This window comes from Magnolia sinica, chromosome 1 (assembly GCF_029962835.1).
Source record: "Magnolia sinica isolate HGM2019 chromosome 1, MsV1, whole genome shotgun sequence".
Taxonomy (NCBI): domain Eukaryota; kingdom Viridiplantae; phylum Streptophyta; class Magnoliopsida; order Magnoliales; family Magnoliaceae; genus Magnolia; species Magnolia sinica.
This window is the reverse complement of record NC_080573.1, coordinates 87,085,788-87,102,026: the sequence shown is the minus strand read 5'-3', so window position 1 is coordinate 87,102,026 and position 16,239 is coordinate 87,085,788.

Below are 16,239 nucleotides of genomic sequence, written 5' to 3'. Positions count from 1 at the left end.
CTAAGCCTCTCAAACTTCTCCACATGGTTCTCATTAGACCAACTAGAATAGAGAGTCGAGGTGGCAAGAAGTACATACTGGTAATTATTGATGACTTTACCAGGTTCACTTAGGTAGTCTTCTTAAGAGAAAATTTAAAAACTCTCAATAAAGTAAAAAGAGTACTTAAACATATCCAAACGAAAAAAGAATCACAAGTTTATAAGATCCGTAGTGATCATGGTTCAGAATTTGAAAATAGCAGTTTTGAGAAATTTTACAGTGATCAAGGAATATCACATGAATATTCTGTGCCCAAAACACCACAACAAAATGCTATAGTAGAAAGGAAAAATAGAGTGCTTCAAGAAATGGCAAATGTTATGCTATATAGTATGAAGCTTCCTAAAAATCTTTGGGCTGAAGCCGTTAATACAACGTGCTATATAATTAACCTCATTTATACTAGAAAATTAAATGGTAAAATGACTTATGAAATGTGGTTTGATAAGAAGCCTACTGTCAAATACTTTCGAGTTTTTAACAGCAAGTGCTACATCTTATGAGATCGAGAAAATCTGAGTAAGTTTGACACCAAAAGTGATGAAGGGATATTTTTAGGGTATGCTCTAAATAGTCGAGCGTATCAGGTTCTTAACAAGAGAACTGTTGTAACTCAAGAATCCATTAATGTGGTTATAGACAATCACTCGAATACACCTGTCTCAAGTTAAAAAAATGATGAAGTGCTTCTAATTGATTAACTAGACTTTTCATCAAGTCAAAATAATATTGAACTAAGGACAGTTAAAGACCATCCTTCTAATCAAATTCTTGGAAACCCTCTCATTGGTGTGCGCACTCGTAGACAACTTGAAGATATGTGTAACTACGTGTACTTTATATCTCAGATAGAACCGGCTAACGTAAAAGAAGCTCTTACTGATGAAAACTGGATTGTAGCGATGCGAAAAGAACTCAATCAGTTTGTAAGAAATGATGTGTGACACTTAGTTCCAAGACCAAAAGATAAACACATTATCGAAACAAAATGGATTTTCAAAAATAAGTCTGATGAACTTGGAAATATTATAAGAGATAAGGCTAGGCTGGTTGTACAAGGGTACACTCAAATCGAAGGCATTGATTATGATGAGAACTTTCCCCCAGTAGCTCGTCTTGAATCAATTAGACTATTTATATCCATTGCTTATTTTATAAAGTTCAAAATATACCAAATTGATGTAAAGAGTGCAATCTTAAATGGTGATTTGCATGAAGAAGTGTATGTTGAACAACCTTCGAGTTTTGAAGACCCTAGACAGTTAATCATGTCTATCACCTAAAAAAGACACTCTACGGTTTGAAACAAGCTCCCAGGGCATGGTATGAAAAGTTGACTAAGTTTTTACTAAGTCATAACTTTATAATGGGAAGTGTTGATAAAACATTGTTTGTAAAGAAACATAATGATCACATACTAATAGTGCAAATCTATGTTGATGATATTATCTATGGATCTACATGTGCTAACATGACTGTTGAGTTTGCAATCTTATGAAGTCTAAATTTGAAATGAGCATGGTTAGAGAACTAAACTATTTCCTAGGGTTGCAAGTCAAACAGCTACTTAATGGTTTCTTTATCTCTTAAACCAAATATGCTCTGAACTTAGTTAAAAAGTTCAAATTTGAGAGTGGGAAAAATTTTGATACTCCAATGAATACTACTTTAAAACTCTCAAAGGACTCTACAGGTAAGAGTGTGGATCTTAAGTTGTATCGCAGTATGATGGGTAGTTTCCTTTATTTAACTGCGAGCCAACCTGATATTGCTTTTAGCATAGGTATTTGTGCTAAATATCAATCTGACCCTAAAGAGTCACATCTAATTGCTGTTAAACAAATTGTGCGATATGTCGCTAGTTCAGCAAATCTTGGTCTCTGGTATCCACATGATACTAGTGTGTAATTAGTTGGTTATATGGATACTGATTGGGCTGGTAATATTGATAATCGAAAATCAACCAGTGGTGGTTGTTTCTATATAGGAAACTGTTTAGTTTCTTGCCTAAGTATGAAACAAAGTTCTGTATCGCTTTCAACAGCTGAGGCTAAATACATTGCTGCAGGTAATGCATGCACTTAGCTTGTATGGATGAAAAGAATGTTAAGCGATTACGGAATTACGCAATATTTTATTGTCTTATTTTATAATAATTCAAGGGCAATTAATATCTCTAAAAATCCAATCCAGCATTCACGAACTAAGCATATTGACATTAGATATCACTATATTCGTGAATTAGTGGAAGACAAGACAATTTCTTTGGATTATATTCCGACCGAGAATCAATTAGCTAACATATTCATAAAACCTCTTGACAAAAGCAGGTTTGCAAAATTAAAATTTGATCTTAGTATGTGCAATGTGAATTGATAATTCATGTCTTTTTGTATCATAATGTATATATTTTTATTTTGAAATTTTTCAGATTTTAAAATTAATGAAAAATTACAAATTTTGTGAGGTGCACGACTAGTCAAGTACATACTCGACCTATCGTGGCACAACCTGTCAAACATGTAGTTGACTAGTCATGAATCGTGGGTTTGGCCATTTATTTGGGGAAAAATTACTTTTTCTTCATTTGAGTCTTCTTCTCCAATGATCCCTATCTCGACTAGTCAAACCCATCTTCGATTCCTCCATGGTTAGTGCATTGTTTTTGTTTTTCTTGTAGATTCAAGTCATTTGCACTTCCTTTTTATCATTGTGTGGTTTATTTCTTGTTTTATGTTGGTTTTTGGCGTTTTCTACTCAAAAATCTGATCTACTAGAAACCCACTTTACTTCTTTTGCAATCTCTTTATTCCTTGCTTTCTTTATTGCAAATGGAAGGTAAAACTAAGAAGAATGAATCTCGTGGTCCATCTTCATCTCGTTCAGCTCCTATCACGGTGCACCACCTTCGGTCGCCCGAGGATGATCCTAGTTATGTGAAGGATATTCGATTGCGTAATGTGATAGTAGAACGAACTATCAATGTTAATCATTTGGTACCTTTTGATATCCTTCCTCTCCTTCAGTCTGTAGGTTAAGATAACATACTACATTGGGGTGGGCCGGCATACCGCTCCATTGCACAAGCTATGTATGTGTGCATTACTAATCTTTCTACTGAAAATCTGACATTTACCGTTATGACCAAAGAGGGTCCAATTGATGTGGATCGTCATCTTATTTCTGGTTTAATGGACCTTTCAGTTAATTACCAAGGTATTCCCATTAGTTCACTAATAGAAAAAACCCTTTGAAACTGAGAAGCGAATGCTTACTAGGGATTTATGTAAGATAGATGTGGAATGGAGTACTGGTAATGCACTTGCCTCCAAGTTTCTGTTACCCAGATACAGAATCCTTCATAGGATTTTCATTTCAAATGTTTATCCTCGATCTGGTAACAAAACTGAACTTACTACATTCATAATTCATATTCTCCATTTTGTCATTTCTGGAGTCTCTGTGTGTCTTCATTCTCTGATTTGTCATAGTATTATTCAGTTTCGTCTCCATCCAGGTCACGGTGATATACCCTTCGCTTATCTTATGACTGTGTTAGCCACCCATAGTTTATTGGCTAAGCCTGTTGGGGAAGCTCTCATTAATCATCTACCCTTCAATAATTCTAACATTAACAACCCGAATTTGAAGTTGGCCCCAGGCCAAGTTGATGTGGGTGTTGGTAGAGTTGCGGATGCATATGAAGAAGAAGGTGATTTGGCTCTAGATGATGTGAATATGGATGATATTTTTGATGAACTTGAATCTGATTTTGCTAGTGATCCTGATTATCAGCCATTTGATTATGATGCATGGTTGCGCTCACTTGAGGAGAAGGTTGAAGGTATACATGTGTCCCAAGAAATGCAATTTAAATATATGCAGAAATATCTTAGGCGCATTAACAAGGGACTTCATCAAATTAATCCTTCCATACCTGCTCCTTCTTTGGGTTCAGATTAGTTTTTAATATAAGTTTTGTAATAACTTTTAAACTACTTAAACTTCGCTTGCTTATGGATTTGGTTATCTCAATAAACTTGTAATATGTGCTTGGACATGGTTGTTAATGGATTTGGTTATCTTGGTAATCTTGATCATATATTCACTTCATCTTCCTTATTTCTCTTCTTTTATTTCCTTGTTTATCTACTTCCATTATCTTTTTATTGGTTCCTACCTTTATCATATTGTGCCAAAAAGGGGGAGAGTTTTATCATGCTTGTGGTTGTGGATTATGGTTGTGGATAGGCAGCTACCATTATATTTTTTAGTAAAGGGGAGTATTGTTGGTAGAATATTGTTGTACTGATGCATATTTCTTTAACCTGTTTATAACTAGTACATGATTCTTTATTGTGCGTGTTATGCTTATCTTATTATAATGAAGTGTGTTTTGTCACAAATTTAATAAAGGGGGAGATTGTAAGTGCTATGTTTTCTACCTCCTATGATTGTCAAATTTTATAGTGCCAAAACCTCTTGGAATCTGTGTCTTGTATAGCTCATCTACATACTCAAGATCATGCATCTCATGTACAAGAACAAAAGTCTTTGCCTCAAGATCTTCAAATGCAAGATCAAGAGATATACAAGTTCAAGTTCAACACCAAGTGTTAGTTCAATCTTTCAAGCTTCAATAGTTAAAGGTTTCAAAGCTACATCCATGTCAAGACAAAGTTCTTTACTTTGGTACTTAAAGCTTAAGATGAAATACAAGTTAAGTATCTCCAATTCAAGCTTCAAAGCATTTCAAATTCAAGCTTCAAAGTGTTATAAATTCAAGCTTCAACATACTTCAAGATGTCAAGCTTCATGTATGTCAAAATCAACTATCAACCGAAGCAAAAGATGTTTCGATGTTCGAACATCGCTTATAAGGTATGAATGACCCTAGATTGACCATAGATTAGGGTATATTGTTTACATACTTTAATAGGGTCACTTTATAAGTGTATAGGTTATTTCTTGACTAGTCTTACCTTATGTTCGACTAGTCCTAGTACTGGCTCGACTAGTCCAAGAAATTCCTCGACCAGTCCAAGATTTGTTACTTATTTTCAGGATTTTTTATTGGATCTTCGACTAATCTTGGAGACTGCTCGACCAGTAGAGCAGCCTCGACTTAAAGTCCAGCAACTAAATTGGGTCCCACACAACCAGTCGAGAGTAGGGTATGACCGATCGTGCAGGCCACTCGACCGGTCATGGATGCCACTAGACCAGTCATGGAACAGTTTTATCTTATCACGCTCGAATTTTCAAAATTTTGTTGGTCCTTCGACCAGTCGAGTGAACGGTTTCTGCACTTATAAATAGAGCACGATTTTTAGAGTTTTTCATTTAATTCAAGCAAAATCAAGACACCACTCTGAGAGATAAGTTAATGATATTCTTAAGCTATTTAGTGTTCATTTAATATTTTCTTTAATTGAATTTTTGTATTTGATTTTGTGATTCTATATTCCAATTATATTTTTAAGAAGGGATTTTTATTTCCCCCTTTCTTGGAATCAAAATCAAATCAAGCAAGCCTAAGGTGATTTAATCTAAAAATCATTTAGAACTTAGAACATTTTCATAAGAAAGTGTGGACTTTGAACATCAACGTTAAACTTCTACTCCGAATCGGTTCTACTAGGCTGTATCAAAGGAGAATATCTAGATAAGTATTTTATAGTTTTTGTAAATCTCTTTCTTTTGGTTTCTTTAAGATTGTGCCAGAGAAATCTCTTTCTTTTAGTTTGTCTATGGTGATCTAGAAAACTTAGAGTGTAGGGTTTTTTGAATTGTGTAAGCCCACTTGAAAGACACAATTGTGAAGGTTTTAAGTGAACCTTGAAAAACCTATTGCATAGTGAACGCTAATATCCATTGTGTGAGGATATTAGGAGTGGAGTAGTTGTGTGGCTGTTTTTGTAAATAGTTGGTGTACATATAAGCGAACCACTATAATTTCTGCTCTTGTGGTGATTGATTGATTGTGACATTGTGTGGATGTTATAATTTCCTTTTTTGCATTTGTGGAAGATTGTTGTAATCTTTTTATGTAAGTGTGAGAATGTTGTAATAGCTTAGTTTATTTTCTTTGCTATTTATTTATTTATTCCTCTGTATGAGTTTGAGATTTTGATACACAGGCCTTTCTAGGAATCATGTTGTCCTATCATAAACCATTGGTTTTTAGTGTAAGGTTATCCTTAGAACAACATCTGTATTAACCTCTCAATACTTATACAATTGAGGTTGCTTTACATTTTCGAATTGTGAAATTATTTAAGTGTTATCTTTATTTATTTTTGGTAAATTTTACATTTAATTTTTAATTTGGCATAGTCCTATTCACCCACCCCCCCCCCCCCCCCTTCTAGGACTTTAGTTCGGCCTTTTCACCATCCGGGTAGTACAAAGATGTATCGAGATGTGAAGCGTTCGTACTAGTGGGACAACATGAAGGCCCAAATAGCAGATTATGTGTCTCGTTGTCTCACATGCCACCAAGTTAAGGCCAAGCATCGTCGAACCCCTGGTTTACTTTAGCCCATGCTCATAGCCGAGTGGAAGTAAGATTTCATATCTATAGATTTCATTTCCGGGTTACCAAAGATGAGAAAGGGGCATGACTCCATTTGGGTGATTGTGGTCCGATTGACGAAATCAGCCCATTTCCTCCTGATTAGAATTTTTAATTCGCCAGATGATCTGGCCAAGCTGTACATCAAGGAGATAGTATGACTGCATGGGGTTCCTATAGAAATTATTTCGGACTAAGACACACGATTCATGTCTATTTTCTGGACTCAAATCAAAGAAGCAATGGGAGTAAAACTGAAGTTTAGTGCCGCGTTCCACCCACAGACAAATGGACAGACAGAAGGGGTAAATCGATACTTGAGGACATCTACGAGCGTGCGTGGTTGATTTCAAGAACAGTTGGGATGACTGTCTCCCTAATGCCGAGTTTGCGTATAACAACAGCTTCTAAGCAAGCATTGGCATGGCTTCTTACGAAGCCCTATATGGACACCCATGTTGAGTTACATATTGTTGGACAGAAGTTGGCGAGAAGAGTTTGGTTGGCCTAGATTTGGTACAAGCGACTTCAGAGAAGATTGATATTATCAGTCATTGACTTCTTACAGCCTAGAGTAGATAAAAGAGTTACACCGATACAAGACAGCGACAGCTGGAATTTGAAGTTGGGGACCATGTATTCCTTAAGGATTCCCCAATGAAGGGAGTCCTTCGTTTTGGTAAGAAAGGGAAATTCACACCGAGATTCATTGACCCATTCCAGATTCTAGATCGAGTGGGTGTGGTGGCATACTGTCTCGCCTTGCTCACACCACTTGCAGGCGTGCACGATGTATTTCACATATTGATGTTGAAGAAATATATTCCTGACATTACCCATATTATCAAATAGGAGCAAGTACTGCTGAGTGAAGACGCTACCTATGTATTGCGACCAACATGTGTTTTAGATAGGAAGGAAAAGGTGCTACGTAGCAAAGTGATCCCACTCGTGAAAGTGTTATGGACACACCACATTGAAGAAGAGGCTACTTGGGAAATGGAAACCGAAGTCCGTAAGAGCTACCCTTAGATCCTCGAGGAGTATGAAAAGGTACTATTTTCAGGGACAAAATTTTTCTTTCAGGGGGGTAGATTGTAACGACTCAGAAAAATCCGTACAAAGACCTAAGTTCCACCTCAGCCAGAAATGCTAAAGGACCATATCCTATTGTAATTAAGGTGAAATTGGTTAAGTTTTAAACTAAATAATCGATGGATTTAGCATGAACCACCATTTTCACAAATGAGAAGACCTGAAACCATTAATATCACTGATTCAACACTACATAAAGACCTAGGAAAAATCCTAAGAGCATGTTGCTCTTGGGAGTGCATTGAAACCCCGTATTGGACTTAGACCACACATCAAAAGTCCGATGGCCGAGAAACTATAGGGTTATGTCCGCCTTACTGGGCTTGACAACCATCATGGGAATCGAGCTCAAATAGTGTCCAGAAATGCATAACTTAAGCCCTGATTAAAGTGTGTGAGAAGCACGAATATCTTTAGAAAATGTATTGAGACTTAAGTGAATTGGGCCATTCACTCACGCATGAAATTGAGGATTTCAGACCGTCAGTTTCTGACCAAACTTCACCCATGGGAAAAGAAACTTTCCCAGCACATATTCGTATACTTGTGGCCCCGATCGAGTAAATACGATCGTTGATTTAACACATGTCCTCCATGGTCGATCAGTAAATCTGACCGCAACGAAACCACATCCTAGCATAGATCCGTTGTCAGGGAACTCATACTACGACATATGTGTGTAATGGGCCTCCCTATATGCCTTATTTGTCAAAAATAGTCACCCTTTGGATATAACATAAGTATATCATGGCCCTGGGGCCATTTACATCACTTTTAAGCCTATATATAGCTCTTAAACCACCCCATCTCTCCCCCATACGAATTCCAAACCCTCTGAGAGAGGAGCGAAAAGAAGGGAAAAGAGTAAGGAGAGAAGAGAAAAATAAGGAGATCGTTATTATGAATCTTTCCCACAACTCCACACCTTGAATCGCCTACCCTTTTCGCTACAGGATCAGTCTCGACTACGATTTGGGTAAGACAACCTAACCCTAATCTTGGTTTAGAGATCTAGATTGAGTAATCGATAAACTAGCTAACCTATTTCATGGTTTAGGTACCCGTCGTTCTGTTTTCGGGAACGTAGAGTTTGAACTGAGTTCGAATTGAGTATTTTGACAAAAGGTGCAGACTATAAATGTTTAGGTTATGGTTCTCAATGCTTTTGATGTCAACTAATGATTTACATCTGACTTGATTGCTACCATACCATCTTAGACATGTCGATTTCAATGTATTATACATGTATGAACTATATTGAACAAAAGATGCATCTCATGTGTTTGTCAAAATGTTTGAATGAATATGTAAATATGATTTGTGCTTGCCATGATTACTAATCTAGGATTCATCATTGTTATATGTATACTGACTTCCTTGTGTAAGGAATTGCCAAAATATATGGTGTACCTAACCTAGTCTATGTATTTGGTGAAGTTTAGCCTAGGTGTTTGATAAATTGTCTGAATGAGAAAATGTTGATGATTTGTTGATGATTTGTATTTATTAAGAGTATTAAGATAGGATTCTCAATTACCTTAATCACATGTATAGTTTCCTTCATGTAATCAGATTTGCCGCTACGAAATTTATGGATAAAATGTAAGGGTTATGTAATACGATCAATGTGTTTGATGAAATGCTTAAATGAGGAATTGATTTGGATTGTTTATTAAATGTTGATATGATTATCACATGTATCTACCTATTGCATTTGAGTAAGATTGGGGCTACAACATAGCCCAGGAAATTGGTAATAGTCCATGTACAGGTGGCCGAATTAGTCTCACCACATTGGGTAACTCGACGAATCCGAGTCACACGATGATTGTCGACAGTGGTTAGGCCACAAGGGATGCTTATGCGCTCCATGTCGATTAAGTCAATGTGTGCTCATACCAATCGAACTTGCTGAAAAGGCCAAGCTATATGTCCTAGAGGGGGGGTGAATAGGACAATGCCAAATAAAAACTTATAACAGCGGAATAATAAAGAAAATGATAGCCAAATTAAATAACAATGCAGGAAAGTAAAATAACCTCAAAATTCAGATCTTGAGAGGTTGATACAAACGTTATTCTAAGGACAACCTTACACCAAAAACAGAGTTTATGGTAGGACAACCTTATTTCTAGAAAGGTCTTTGTATCAAGTCTCAAATCGAAGAGGAATACAGAATTAAATATAAACTGAAATGAAATAACTTGTAATTAAAGATGTATTGTTCTAGGGACAGCCATACACCATAAAAATGGCAGGGCAACCTTGCTGGAACAACTTTCAAAATGAAATTGAAAAACAAGCTTATAAAGGAATAGCAGAAAGTAAATTTTAAGCTATTACAACATTCTCACAAAGCTTGAAATAATTACAACATTCACCACCATACATACATCCCACAAAAAGAATAAAAACAATTAAAAGAATAAATCAATCAACCACAACTCAAAGGATTTATAGTGGTTCGCCTGTGTGTTCACCAACTGTTATCCAACAGCCACACAAAAAGCTACTCCACTCCTAATATCCTCACACAGGGGATATTAGCGTTCACTAAAGATAGGTTTTCCCAGGTTCACCCAAAACCCTTACAATTGTGTCTTTGTATGTGGGCTTACACAATTAAAAAAAACCCCCACTTCTGAGTTTTCCTGGCTTTCCTCAGATAACCAAAATAACAAGATTTTTCTGGCAAATCTTGAAAGAAACCAAAATAATAGAAAGGAATTTACAATATGTAAAATACCTGAATATCTTTTTCGTTGTAGCAGCCCGGTAGAACCAAATCAAAGTAGATGATTGAATGTCCAAGTTCAATGTCCAGTTCTCGATTACAATGGTTCTAGTTCTAATAGATTTTAAATTAAACCAAATAGGGCTTGCCTTAATTGATTTTGATTCCAACGAAAGGGAATAACAATTCCTCTTTTCAAATCAGATTGAAATAGCAGAAACAAAATCAATTAAATAAAGCTAAGGAAAGAAGATATTAAATAAGCACACTTAGCTTAAATGGAGCACAAAATTATCTCTCGAAAGTTCGACGAAGATTGGCTTGAATACTATAATTAAATCGATGATTTCTTCGAGATTCGTGCACTATTTATAAGTGAAAAGATCGGTCTTCTACCGGTCTAGAGTGCTCTTCGACTAGTCGAAGCCATAAGATATTTGAAAGATTAGGCGGGATAAGCGCGACCGTTCTACGAGGTCGTAGCTCTCCTACGATCGTCGTAGGTCACCTACGATCGGTCGTAGGTTTCCTTCGAGTGGTCGTAATGAGTTCTTTGGACTTCGAGTCGTAGATTCTACGACTGGTCGAAGGTCGAAACTGTTCCTACGATCGGTCGAGCAGTCTCGAGGACTAGTCGAAGGCTAACAGATTTTATCCGTAATTTGTAACAAACTTACGATCGATCCAGGAAATTCTTAGACTGGTTGAAGCAAGTCTAGGACTAGTCGAAGGACCTAAGACTGGTCGAAGAACAGACCAATCACATGTAAAATAACATTCGACTTATGTATCCGAAATGACCTACTTCTAAGGTCATCCTGTGGTCAAACAAACCTCAATCATGAAGTATGGACATTGAAACAAGAGACCATGAAGAATGAGCCTTGAAGTCTTGATGTAGACTAAACCTTGAAGTAGCTCAATCATGAAAGTGGCTTGAGTTTCAGCTTGAGTCTTGATTTCAGCTTGACTTTCAACTTGAGTCTTGAGTTCAGCTTGAGTCTTGCCTTGTACTTTCTTTTTCTTTTCAGCTTGAGTCTTGTGAGCAGTTCTTGCATTCAAGAGTCTTGTCTTGTGATCAGTTCTTTCATTCAAGATCCTGAGTCTTGTACTTGAGAGCTTTGCTTGATGTGAGCTTAGTTTGTTCATGAAGTCATAAATGTTGATCCTTGAGAGAGCTTCACTTAAGCAGGTTATATAAAACATAACAGAGATTTTGTCACCACAAATTTGACAACTTAGAGGGATATAAACTATAGCACTTACAATCTCCCCCTTTGTCAAATTAGTGACAAAACACATAACCAAACAAAAGTAAAACAACTGGTTAATACATGCAAATCAATAAGCAACATTTAACATTCAACCAGTTTCAACATTCAACAAGATTAAACATATACTCCCCCTAACTCCCCCTGGGTAACATAACCACTGCTATTCCCCTCACACAATCACATTAAGAACAAACCATTCTCCCCCTTTTTGTCACAATATGACAAAGGAGAACTAAATAAAGGAAGTCATGAGAGGAAACATGAGGAAGTAAGAGAGTATAGCAAAAGAAATATTCAGAGCTACATAGAGATACTCAAGATAACATCACATATATCCAGCATTACATCAAGAACAAATATTCAGCATAATACATAATAGAATCCAACTCATACCCAAGCAAATAAGTGCTAAGTAAGAAAGTTATTACAGACCAAAAAGTCTCATAAAAACTAGTCAGAACTAGAACTTGAAGATGGAGCAGAAATAGAAGGATCAAGTTGGTGCATGCCTTTGTTCAAGCGCCTAAGATATTTGCGCATATACTTGAATTGCAAATCATGAGCAACAGACATGTTTTCCAACTTAACATTTATATCCTCAACTCTACCTTCTAATGCACTCAGACGTGCATCAACATCAGATGGTACAAAATCTGGATCATTAGCTGAGTCAGAATCCAGTTCCTCAAAAATATCATCCATATTAATATCAACACCAGCTTCTTCAAGACCACCATCAACACCACCACCTTGTTCAGGAAGCAGATCCAACTTCATCTTATTAATATTTGTATTGTTGAAGATCAGATGATGGATTGGTGCTTCATCAACAGGCATATCGACTAACATATGAGTAGCCAATACAGTCATAAAGTATGCAAATGGAATGTCACTATGACCAGGATGGAGTCGAAACTGAAGAATGAAATGACAGATTAAGGATGGCAAACAAATCTGAGTTCCATTTGAGATAGCATAGATACCATTTGAAGTGAAACCCGTGCTCCACGACTGGTCGTGGGTATCTACGACTGGTCGTAGTATGACTGGTCGTGTATACTCACGACTGGTCGTATAAACCCCAAAAATTCAATTTTCTTGCAATATACACAAAAATTGAAATTTAATCTAGCAAATATATACAATAATATACAAGAAGGCATAAATTATCAGTTTAAAATGCACATGCCAAGATCAAATTTCATCTTTTTGAACCTGCTTTTATCAAGAGGTTTTGTGAAAATGTCAGCTCGTTGAACTTCGTAGGAATATATTCTAGAGATATAACTTTTTCTTCTACTAATTCCCTTATATAATGAAATCTAATGTCAATATGCTTAGTACGAGAATGCTGAATAGGATTTTTTGAAATATTTATCGCACTGGAATTATCACAATGTAATAACATAGAATCCTGTTTAATTCCATAATCACTTAGCATTCGTTGCATCCAAACAAGTTGTGTACATGCATTACCAGCAATTCAACTTCAGCAGTTGAAAGTGATATAGAATTTTGTTTCTTACTAAACCAGAAACTAGACAATTTCCAATAAAAAACAACCACCACCTGGTTGATTTTCTATCATCTAGATTACCCGCCCAGTCAGAGTACCCAACTAATTGAACATTGGTTTCATGAGGATACCAGAGACCGAGATTTACAATATTGCGACATATCTAATAATTCGCTTGACAATCAAGTGAGATTCTTTTGGATCGATTGATATCTTGCGCAAATACTAACACTTAGAGAAATATCAGTCTACTAGCAGAGTTAGATATAACAAACTACCAATCATACTCCGATAAAGTTTTGAGTCAACATTTTTACCATTCGAGTCTTTTGATAGTTTCAGGGTAGTACTCATAGGAGTATCGAAATTCTTGCCATTCTCAAATCCAAATCTCTTAATTAGATTCAAGGCATACTTAGATTGAGAAATGAATATTCCTTCAGATTGTTGCTTTACTTGCAATCCAAGGAAATAAGCCAATTCCCCAACCATGCTCATTTCAAACTGTGATTTCATCAAATCTGCAAACTCAGTAGTCAAGTTAGTAAAAGTTGATCCATAAATGATATCATCAACATAAATCTGTACCATTAAGATATGATCATTATGTTTTTTAACAAACAGAGTTTTATCAACAGATCCCATTTGAAAATTATGAGTTAAAAGAAATTTCGTTAGTTTCTCATACCATGCCCTAGGTGCTTGTTTTAATCCATAAAGTGCCTTTTAAGCCGATACACATAATCAGTATTTTTGGAATCTTCAAAACCCATTGGCTCTTCAACATAGACTTCTTCATGTAAATCGCCATTTAGAAAAGCACTTTTCACATCCATCGATAGATCTTTATCTTTTTAAAACATGCAATGGATATAAATAGTCTGATAGATTCAAGACGTGCTACTGGTGCAAAGGTTTCATTGAAATCAATTCCTTCAATTTGAGTATAACCTTGTACCACCAGTCTAGCCTTGTTTCTCATTATATTTCCATCAGACTTATTTTTGAAAATCCATTTTGTTCCAATGATGTGTTTATTTTTAGGTCTTGGTACGAGATACCAAACATCATTTCTTATGAATTGGTTGAGTTCATCTTGCATCGCAACAATCCGGTTTATCAGTGAGCGCTTCTTGTACGTTAGATGGTTCAATTTGGGATGTAAAACATACATAATTACATATATCCTCAAGTTGTCTACGGGTGCGAACACCGGTGAGAGGGTTTCCAAGAATTTGTGTGGTTGGATGATCTTTAACAGTCCTCAACTCGAATCAGTTTGATTTGATGAAGTATCAGGTTTATCAATGATTAGTACTTCATCATTATCTGAATTAGAAGTTGGTGTGTTTAAATGATCATCAATGACAACATTAATGGATTCTTGAATCACACCAGTCCTTTTGTTCAGAACTCTATAAGCTCGACTGTTTAAAGAGTATCCTAGAAAAATACCTTCATCACTCTTCGTATCGAACTTTCCCAAATTTTCACGATCACGTAAAATATAGTACTTGCTGCCAAAAATTTGAAAGTATTTAACAGTAGGCTTTTTATTGAACCACAATTCGTAAGCCGTTTTATTATTATCTTTTCTAGTGTAGACTCGGTTAATAATATAGCAAGCTGTGTTGACTGCTTCAGCCCAAAGATTTTTAGAGAGCTTCATGCTATTCAACATGACATTAGCCATTTCTTGAAGCACCCTATTCTTCCTTTCTACAATTCCATTTTGTTGTGGAGTTTTGGGAGCAGAGAATTCATGTAATATTCCTTGGTCGGTCTCGTCTGTATGGACCATGTAACATTCAGATCCATGATCACTACGAATTTTATTGATTTGAGAGGATTTTTCAGTTTGAATCCTTTTGAGAACTTTTCTTACTTCTTCAAGGGTTTGATTTATCCCTTAAGAAGACTACCCAAGTGAATCTGGTAAAGTCATCAACTATTACCTAAGATATACTTTTTCCCACCATGACTTTCCGTTCTGGTAGGTCCTATCAGATCCATGTGGAGAAGTTCGAGTGGTCTTGATGTGGTATTTGAATTCACCTTTTTGTGTGAGTTCTTTATTTGTTTGCCTATCTGGCACTCACCACATATTTTATCTAATTTCTGAAGTTTGGGTAAACCTCTTACAAGTTCTCGTTTGCTCAATCGATATAGATTTCGATAATGTACATGTCCAAGACGTTTGTGCCATAAGTTGGTCTCGTCTGTATGGACCATGCAACATGTTTGATTAGATGAGCTGGATTCGCTAATAATATAGCAATTTTCGGACGTTCTACGTCCAGTTAATATTACAGAACCCTTATTGTTTAGTATTTCACAACTTTGATTAGAAAACCGAACATTATGGTTATTATCACATATTTGTGATATACTAAGCAAGTTGTGCTTTAGGCCTTCAACATATAAAACATTTTTAAACATAGGAAGATTAAAAAGTTGAACCGTACCTTGGCCTATTATCTTGCGATTGCTTCCATCACCAAATGTGGTGAACCATCAGTCATATCTTTCAGATCGGTGAATAAGGCTTTGTCACTGTCATATGCCTGGAGCATCCACTGTCCTAGGTACCACTTTGAATGACTTGTTGCTTTGAAAGCGGTGTGAGCAACCAAGCGGTGACTTTAGGAACCCATTTCATAATTGTTTTGGGTTTAGGAACATAGTTGGTCTTCTTTTGTGTATACTTGTAGGAATGACCTATAGAGTTAGATTTTAATAGCTCCTTGAGTAAATCAACTATCTTTTCAGCTAGTGGATTTCGATTCTGATTAAAGTTGACATGGCTGTTTCTAAGTTTTTGAAAAGTTTTTGAATTTTTAGAAAAATCTTGATAAGTACTTTTCCCTTTTGAGTTTGAGGACTCTCCTTTAACAAACATAGGAGGAGTATACTTTTGTTTAGGAGGTTGATTTTTATCATAGCCCAACCCGGATCGATCGCCACATTTTCTTAATCCGGATAACAATTTTTCTAACTTTGGATC